The 9,660-nt window shown below is 34.4% G+C and overlaps 1 non-coding gene across 1 annotated transcript; it reads left to right on the forward strand.

The window, feature by feature from the left end:
- Nucleotides 1-4,693: 4,693 nt before the first annotated feature.
- On the forward strand, nucleotides 4,694-4,800 carry LOC120070416. The gene has a single exon (XR_005479908.1). It is a non-coding gene; the product is annotated as a small nucleolar RNA R71 (small nucleolar RNA).
- The last annotated feature ends 4,860 nt before the right edge of the window (nucleotides 4,801-9,660 follow it).

A 9,660-nucleotide genomic window follows, 5' to 3' on the forward strand; every position in this document is an offset into this window, starting at 1 on the left:
ATAGTTGCACTCCCCTCACTATAGATATATTTGTGGTCCATTTCAATATAACCATGATTAGTAAGCTAATCCTTCACAGGTTGTTCGTAATCTCGGTTGGGTCATAAAACCGTTTTACCCCCAAGACTACATCTTGTTCCTTAAGTTCCACTGATCTCTTAATTAGCAAATTGGTTTAAGATCCAACTTAAAACCGAACCTCTCTCGGGGCCAAGGAGAGGGTGGGGCCCCTTGTTCAAGACCTGGATTAAGTACTAAAGGAAACAACCTATTCTACTATCCCTATAAACGGGTAGGAGCGAATTCCGTCTTGCACCCAAAGTTCCCAGCTATCATCTGTTTCTTACCCTGAATGGGAGGCTTTATGGGCCAACATAATGAGCTGCCCTCACCTATGCAGATCTAAGGATAATTTCGAGTGAATAGGAGTTCATAGTTAGTGAAATTACCAACAAAAGTTTGGATTTTTCCCACTAACTTTAGTCAAAGGACAAAATAGTCATTTGTCAAAATCAAACTTTGACCTAAAAGTCAACATTTTGACTTTTTTATGATTTTTTTTTTGTGTGACTAATTTTGACCTCCCGAGCATGAATCCGCAGTCATTTTCTCGAAATTCAAATCACATTTGAATATAAGGTCGGTCAAAGTTTGACTTTCAAAGTCAAAAGTCAACTCTTTGACTTTTACATCTTGACCATTTCCATTAATTCCGAGCTTCCAGTATGAACGTATTCATATTCTGATATTTAAATCATATTTAAATATTAAAGCTGTATCTCTAAATTGAAAAACAACTACTATATCACATATACTTGTTGGTTTCTTTCTCTTCACTTAATTCAAACAATTCGAATTATTAACTACTACATCACCTATAGATCATGGGCTCCAACGATCCGAGATTAGTGGCTAAAACTCTTTTAGACGGAAGCTAATCAACATTCGTTAACTAACGAGTCATTCCACTATAGTCCAGTAGTTGCACTCCCCTCACTATAGATATATTTGTGTCCATTTCATATAACCATGATTAGTAAGCTAATCCTTCACAGGTTGTTCGTAATCTCGGTTGGGTCATAAAAACCGTTTTTACCCCCAAGACTACATCTTGTTCCTTAAGTTCCACTGATTCTCTAATTAGCAATGGTTTAAGATCCAACCTATAAACCGAACCTTCTCGGGCCAAGGAGAGGGTGGGGCCCCTTGTTCAAGACCTGGATTAAGTTACTAAAGGAAACAACCTATCTACTATCCCCATAACGGGTAGGAGCGAAATCCGTCTTGCACCCAAAGTTCCCAGCTATCCATCTGTTCTTACCCCTGAAATGGGAGCTTATTGGGCCAACAATAATGAGCTTGCCCTCTCACCTATGCAGATCTAAGGATAATTTCGAGTGAATAGGAGTTCATAGTTAGCTCAGGATTGAAGATTAAGTTACCTAGGTTATCAATTAACGAAATAGTCAGTTTTATATATAAAACGACATTTAGAACATAAAAAGTGACTATTTCATGGTTCAGTCTTATGCAAACTCATTGCATAGGATGCCCTCACTCACATATCTCTATATGAACGATTCAGGATCACATCGTTTGTACTACTACAAAGTGGCTGCATCCATAGTGTCCCCAGAATAAGGCGCCCAATCTTATCCCTATACTATAGACCATTTTGGTTATATATTTGAATTTAAACCACATTTATGTCACTACATAAAGTTCAAACTACATTAAATAGCCTTAGGACCTTAGTTTATTGGATTCAAGGTTATAGTTTCAATAACAATTTTATCAAAAAATAAAACAGAATATTTTTATTAATTTACAAACTACACGTTTTAGGACGTAAAATCCAACAACATGCGCATGCTATCAAGTAATTTCTTCATGCAATATTATAACTCTTATAATACATGATGCATGAATAATTGCACAACCTAAGGTGGTTTTCAAACGATATGTCAAACACTTTGCCATATAAACCACATACATCACATGTATAATAAACAAATGTTGATGAACTGGGTAAAATTGGCTCAAATCCTCAAAAGTACAAGCTAACTATTACAAAACAAGGAGTCTACGCGACCGGGCAACCAACGCTACGTTTAGATGCCGATCGCAGGGAGTTTGGTACATGATCGTTTGCTCAATTGTTTAGCTATATAGATAGCTAAGCGTAGCTTTGATTGTGTACCAGAGCAAAACAATCATTTGGCACATGATCGTTTGCTCAATCGTTTAACTACGTAGGTAGCTAAGCGTAGCTCTAATCATTTAACTACACAATCGTTTAGCTACGTGATTGTGTATCAAACTGATTGTGTGCCAGAGGAAAGCAATGCGTCTCCATGATCGTGTGATTGAATAAGCCTTATAAGAACAACCAATGTTGCTCAATCGTTTACCTACGCTTCCAGAGCTAAACGACCGTTTAGCAACGATCGGGTACCTTTTACTATGCGATGAAGCATGAGGTACGTGATCGTATAGTGCGTTACGCACTATACAAGCCTTATACGATCGTCTGACAATGATGCGGTGAAACACGATCGTCTAAAAGATTGCTGAGCAAGCGCCTTCGTATTGTATACCGCGTGATCATGTAGGTAGTAACTATGCATGAGCATGCTAACTACATGATCGTCTAGCGTGCACCTTCTTCTAAACAGTGAGTATTAAATGCTCCTACTACGATAGTCTACCTCCAGCGTCTATACGATCAAGCAACCAACACTACGCGATAGAGTAAATGATTTGCCCCATTTTTTTATCATTAGCTAAATGATCGTTTAGTAAATACTACACGATCGTATAGAAAAAACTACACAATCGTTTAGTCAAATTCCAACGATCGTTTATCTGAGGTTACACGACACGATCAACTCTTGATCTTCTTCCTCGCTGAGAACCGTATGTCCATGCTTCTAAACTTCATCACGAACAACTTGACTAACTCAAACTCTTTGAATTACAGACTTGATTGCATGTTAATTATGAAGGAACTCTTGAACAAGAGCATCCATGAACGCGTTCGGATATTTCCTATTTCATTGTGACTGAATTATCACACACACACTCTAACAAATAGGTATGCATTTTAACACTAATTAACGACATGCCTTAACAATTAAATAACAATAGATTGAGTAAACATACCAGTTGAAAACTATCTTCAATCAGACTCAATCCAGCGGAAGCAACCCTCTACAATCTTTATCGCCCAACAAACAGTCGGCTACTAGCAGCACGATCGTCTACATGAACGGTAGCACACGAACAAGTAGGATCGGGGACGACATCACCACTTAGAGCCCTTGGTATTCTCGGAGTGAGAATTCAAAGAGTGGTCTTTGATGGAATTGGTAGAGAAAGGAGGAAAGGGCGTGTAGAACGACAAGCAAGTGGGAGAGAGCTATCGCATAGCGGGTGCTTGTCGCTTAGAGAAAGGTACATGATCGTGTAGGTTTTACTAAGCGATCGTTAGTAATTAGTAAGCGATCGTTTAGAAAAGATGAACGATTGTTTAGAGAACACGTATGATCGTTTAGTACGCGAGGTGTGCGATTGTTTAGGCAATAAGGCGCTATCGTATAGGCTCTCAGTTAAGCGATTGTTACATTTCCACACCTTGAGCGATTTTTTCGAACTCTTTGCAAAAATGAAAACAATTTTCATTTTATTCTTCAGTTACAATAACCGAAATTAATCTTCCCACTAACGCACGATTTAGGAGAAATATCCGGCCAATTATCACATAACCAACTAATTAATTAATGAATGAATATAACCATATTATATTCTTAACCTATAGTTTAATATCATATATCGACTATAGTAATTTCTCCTCCACTTGATATAAATCATATTTATATCTAATTTTCTCCAAAATAATGTATCTCATACATTTAGTCAATTATATCATATATAACTAACCAGTTCAATTATATCATATATAATCGAACTCCTTTTTGCCAATTTAAACATTTCAATTTAACCCAAAAATTGATTCTCAACTTTATCCAAGCTACCTAGGGGACCTGTGGCTTAAAGCTCCAACGGTATGTAAATAACTGACTAAACTCTTTAGCCATGAGATCCACCATCCGTTAACTATCAAGCATTCCACTAAGGATCAACAGCTTAACTCTTCTTACCACAGATATATTTATGTGTCCATCGGATATAACCAATCATGAGTACGATGACCCTTAACAGATGCTCGTAAGTACAATTGGGCCAATTTACTGTTTTGCCCCTATAGTTACATCTCACTCCTTAAGTACAACTGATTCCTTTAATGAACAATACAACATAATTCAACTATGTCTGAACACCTCTCGGGCCAAGAGAAAGTATGTGGCGCCACATCGTTCAAGCCCTGGAATCAGCCCTTAAGGGAGTTATCTAATCCAACTATGTGTAGCAGTTTTGTCATTGTGGCCACTTGCGTTTGCAATGTTGCGATAGTGTCAGTATCTAATTTCGAAGTATTTCCTCTCCCTGAACTTGACCACGTTCCAAATTTTTTATCTTCTCAATTTTCATGATTTTGAGAGATTCAATCTAGTATAGCTTTAATTTCAGTATATGTTTTCTGCAATAGGCCAACTTCTGCTGTCGAATCGGCCGCAGTTTGTGATGCCTCTATGATGCCATCATAAACATCTCCATTTGCATGCAGTCAGGCAAACCATTATGCGGCCAATTTTTGACCAGCTTCTTAAACCTCTTCCAAGCTTCGCTCAACGTTTCTCGATCTTTCTATTGAAAATTTGTGATTTCTTGCCTCCTCTTGTAATTCTCGGTTGGCGGGAAAAAATTCTTCATAAACTTAGCTACCATTTGTTCCCACGAAGTGACTTTCTCCTGGTTCCAATTCGTATGCTTGTTTTTTAGACTTATCTTTTAATGAGAATGGAAACAAAAATAGTCTGATTTCTTTGACAGTAACGTTTGGAATCACAAATGTATTGTAAATTCTAAGGAAGCTTTTTAGGTGTGCATGTGAATCTTCTCCAAGTATTCCTCCAAACTGCCCTGCTGTTTGGATCATATGAAGAATCATCGATTTCAAACCTGGCTCCTTCAGCTAACGATCACAAAATTCCTGGTGAGAAATCTTTTATATAAGATGATGCATAGTCTCGAATAGGTCTGTTGCGATCGTTTGCTAAAAGTATGGAATTTGCCATTGCTAATGCATTGTTGGCCGTACTCGGTGCTGCTAGGTTGCTGAGTATATTAGGAACTAAGGGGTTAGGATGCTCATCCATTGCTCGAGCCTTGTTTCTTTGACGCCTTTTTTCTGTTGTTTCTTATTCGACGATGGAATGTTTGCTCAATTTTAGGGTTGCATAACAGCTCAGACTTGTGCCTTTGCTCATACGATATGTTGCACTACTTGGACACGAATTCTAATACACCCGAAATCAAGTTGCTGTGAAAATCAAAAGTAAAAAAAAAAAAAAAACACAATTCAAGTTGCTAATGTCCCCGACAATGACGTCAAAAGCTTGTTGCCTTTCTCTAGATTGATGCGATGAAATGTCTTATGTCATGCTTCTTCAATATGAATATCTCTTAATCTAGACGCAATGTTTTCTCTAGTTAAATTCAAGTATAAATCTAGTTTAAGCAAAACTCAGTGTGATTCGAATGTCGACTCAATGACATGCGATTAAAATGTATGGTAAAGTTTTGCTCAATCTTGATGCGGTGTTTTGATTATAAAGTAAGTGATGGAAATGTGTATATCTAACTACTCTATTTAATTTAAGCAATGGGACAGATGAAATGGATGCGATGAAAATTGCAACACAATATTAAGCAGTGTACGATGAAAACGGATAAAAGATGAATAAATGAATAGGGTTGAAAAAGATTCATCGACATTCTCCTAAGCAGTGCATAAGTCAAACGTTCATGCTAGAAACTCATAATTAATGAACTTCACCTTTCGGTTCTGATGCCACACTACCCGATCTCTAGGATGCATGCGATGAGTTTTTATTGCAAAAGATTATCCTTATCTCTAAAGCTACCTCTTTCCTTGTCCAACAGGTTCCACAATTGTTTCCTTTCTCAAGGTGTTAATTGTTTTGTACTTAGATCCATCTCTCGATTAATCTTAGCAATTCAATAAGAATATGTTAGAATAAGACGAACGTCTACTTATGCACGACTTAGTAAAAAAAATGTTAACTACTCCCCCTCAACCCGTGGACAATTTAGCTCATGCTTATGAAGGAGAAAAAAAATGTGTGAATTATGGAATGAATTACATTCATATTAGAAATAGTATTCTTCAAACCTACACTTAATACAAATGTAAAGGAACAGGGAATGCAAGAAATAATTGAAAAATGAAGAAATCAGGTTGTAATTGACAATCTCTTGCTCTTTAAGGCTCTTGGTGATGACTGCTTATTACCGACTGCAATAATTTTGAGGAACTCCTTCTTCCTTCTCGAACATTTGTCAAGTTCTCACTCAAAATTCTCACAAGAGAAGCTTGGAGGAACGATGGTTATGGACGATTAGGACGGAATTTTTTACAGAACTTCCCCTCTCTCGATGGATGAAACTTTCAACTTTTTGGGTGGGCTATTATAGGCGTCACAAGGTAAAGATCATTGTCTCTTTATAATGATGATCTGACACCTCCCATTAAATTCCATGTCCTGCTATGCGTCAGAGGTCCATTAATGGTGCAATGAACCTATCACATCGGCCACCAATTGACATGACTTCCACCGCTAACGCATTTGTCATTTTATTTTTGTCGTGTTGTCTTCATGGCTTGGTGTTATGCGTTACAGAGTTAGTGTCCATACTGATGCAGTTTTGGCCACCCTGCTTTCTTTTGCATTCATCCTACGTTAAAAAATGACATATTTCATACTTTTTTTCAAGGATTGTTGGTTTTGTAATCTCATGATCGTAGAGTATATTTATTCGTGTTGATTCTTTATCAAGTTGACACATTTTCCTATGACTTTTCTTAATTGTTCTCAAGAAAAGAGTACAATAACTTATCTTTCTACAAATTATCATTAACTTTATCATTTCAAAGTAATAGTTTTGTTTATAATATTGTAAATAGTAACTAGAACGATCACTTCTTAGAAAGTCTATGGAATCAAAACAAATATTTGATACCATGGAAACTAAAATAAAGATGAGTTGAAATGGTTAGATTCCTTTAGAGTTGATCTAGTAGGTAGCTATCAACTTTCCCAATCTTAACTAAAGGTGCTATTACAATTAGTGGTCATAAAGTTTTATTTTATTTATTTTAATAATACGACTCGATTCTACCTCAAATTAATGTTCAACACAGCGACCCAACTGATTACCCCAAATAAAAAGTAGGGATATTTGGGGGTGGGGTGGGGCCGAGGATGATTTTCCCATCCCGTCGCCTCTCCATTTCATTCTCTATTCCCTGTGAAATTCTCCATTTAATTTCACAGATTTACAAGTTTCCTCCGGATAATTTGTCTCATTTTGTTTTCTTTTATTTTTAAAAAATAAACTAAACAAAAGTCCACACTCTTGAAAAGATTTAATTAAATAGTTAAATCTCTCACTAATTTTTATATGATTGATTTCATAATGACAATTAGAATTTAAAGAGAAATTACTCAAATTTTCTAGTAGAAAAAAATAATTATCTATCAAATTATCCATGTATAAAATATAAATTTAAATGATCAATTCGAACATATTCATTATCTTGACTATTAAACAATACAACTTGAAATTTAAATATAATAATAAGAACAACAATAATAATAACAACAACATCATAACAATCATTATTATAATAGATTAAAAAAGATGCAAAGTGATCCCTATTTAGCTTAGGAAGATTTTTTTCCGTCCCACTCTATTTTCTAGGGGAAAATGAATTTTTTTGTTATAGGTTAAAATATGAAAAATTTTCACAGATAGAAAAAATGTCAAACTATTTTAAAAAATAGCAAAAAAAAAAAAAAAACATTGATAGACGCTGATAACAGTTTACATCACTGATAGATATTGATAGACTTCAATTAGTTTCTATCAAAGAAGATTAAAATTTTGCTATTTTGTGTAAATGTGTTTCTTACTTTTCTATTTTTGAAAATCACCTTTAAAATATCATTTTGGTTCTTATACTTTGGAAATATGTTTAATTTTAGTTTTTGTACTCTTAAACAATATCCCATCTTAGTCCATATACTTTTAATAAATCTAAGATTATTTCTTACGGCTAGTTTTTTTTTTTTTTTTTTAAATATATTTTAGTCTATGTACTTTCAATAAGTCTTAATTTAGATCATACAGTTAGTTTATTGATGATTTTCTTATTATATAGGGTAAAAATCTCTTTTGGTTCCTAAACTTTCATTAAAGTAACAATTTAGTCCCTAAATTTTAATTTGTAATGATTTAGTCTCTATCATGAGCTAAGAATTAATGAAATTTTTTACACATATATAGATTGACATATTGATTGAGGACCAAATTTATTTATAAATTATAATCAAAATTGATAATTGATTAAATTAAATTTGGTGAGATTTTGCACGTCAGGAACTACGCTGTAAAAAAAATTAAAAGTATGGAAACCAAGGTATATTTAGAAGATGATTCTAAAATAGTTAAAATCATTATTGTCATTTTGAAAATTGACTATGAAATAAGTTTTTAATATTTTTGAACTAATTTTGATAATATAAAAATTGCATTTAGAAGTATAAAATTTAACATTAAATAAATTTGAATGATTCAAACCATGCTTTATAGCGATTTTAACAATGATAAAAATAGTTTTGACAATTTTAAAATCACTCATAGACATGCACTAAATTGTGGCGGGTAACAACGTAACTTGATTGGAATATTTATAGTACTTTTTGCACATTTGAAAATAATATAAATTCTCGAAAATCTAAGCTTATAATTATAAACCATAGGTTTCCTCAAGGGACTGAGTTAAAATTTGTATGCTTGCTTGAAATCAAAGAGAAGATAGAAGCTAGAAATTTAAGTCCCAAAATCAAGTACGTAGCTTACTATGTGTTCAAGCTTTTGGAAACCACTACTGGAGTCGTGGATTTCAGATGAGACTCGTTTCCTTAGAATTTCATTTTGAAGGGGCAGAGAATAGAGTAATCTTAGACCCTCCGTAAGGATCTCTCTTGTAGTTTATGAAGAAAAATCCGATGGGTGGATGGAGGTTGAAATGGGTGAAACCTTCAATGAATTAGAAGATGATGGTTCAATTGTTTTCTATTTGAAGGAGATTGATAACTTTATAAGCAAAAGTGGGTTAATTTCGGTAGGAATTGAGATTAAACCATAAATTTAGATACTAGGAAGGGAGAGATCTAGATATGCTTTGTATTTGCTTTGTTAAATTACACATTTAATCTATGAAATTGCAAAGTTTACGTTTATTTATTAATTTCATACTTTCATGTTAGTGATATTTGAAAATGTCTAATAAACTTATGAGCTAACAATTTTGTGTCAAATCAAGTATTCTTTTTAAAAAAAATTATAAAAAAAACTTTAAAACTTTTTTTTAAGGATTGGGGAAATGTCGCAACGGGCCTTGAGGTACGTGGCCCATAGGAGCATATGGAAAATGCAATACCAAAAATGAAA

Source organism: Benincasa hispida, chromosome 1 (assembly GCF_009727055.1).
Source record: "Benincasa hispida cultivar B227 chromosome 1, ASM972705v1, whole genome shotgun sequence".
Taxonomy (NCBI): domain Eukaryota; kingdom Viridiplantae; phylum Streptophyta; class Magnoliopsida; order Cucurbitales; family Cucurbitaceae; genus Benincasa; species Benincasa hispida.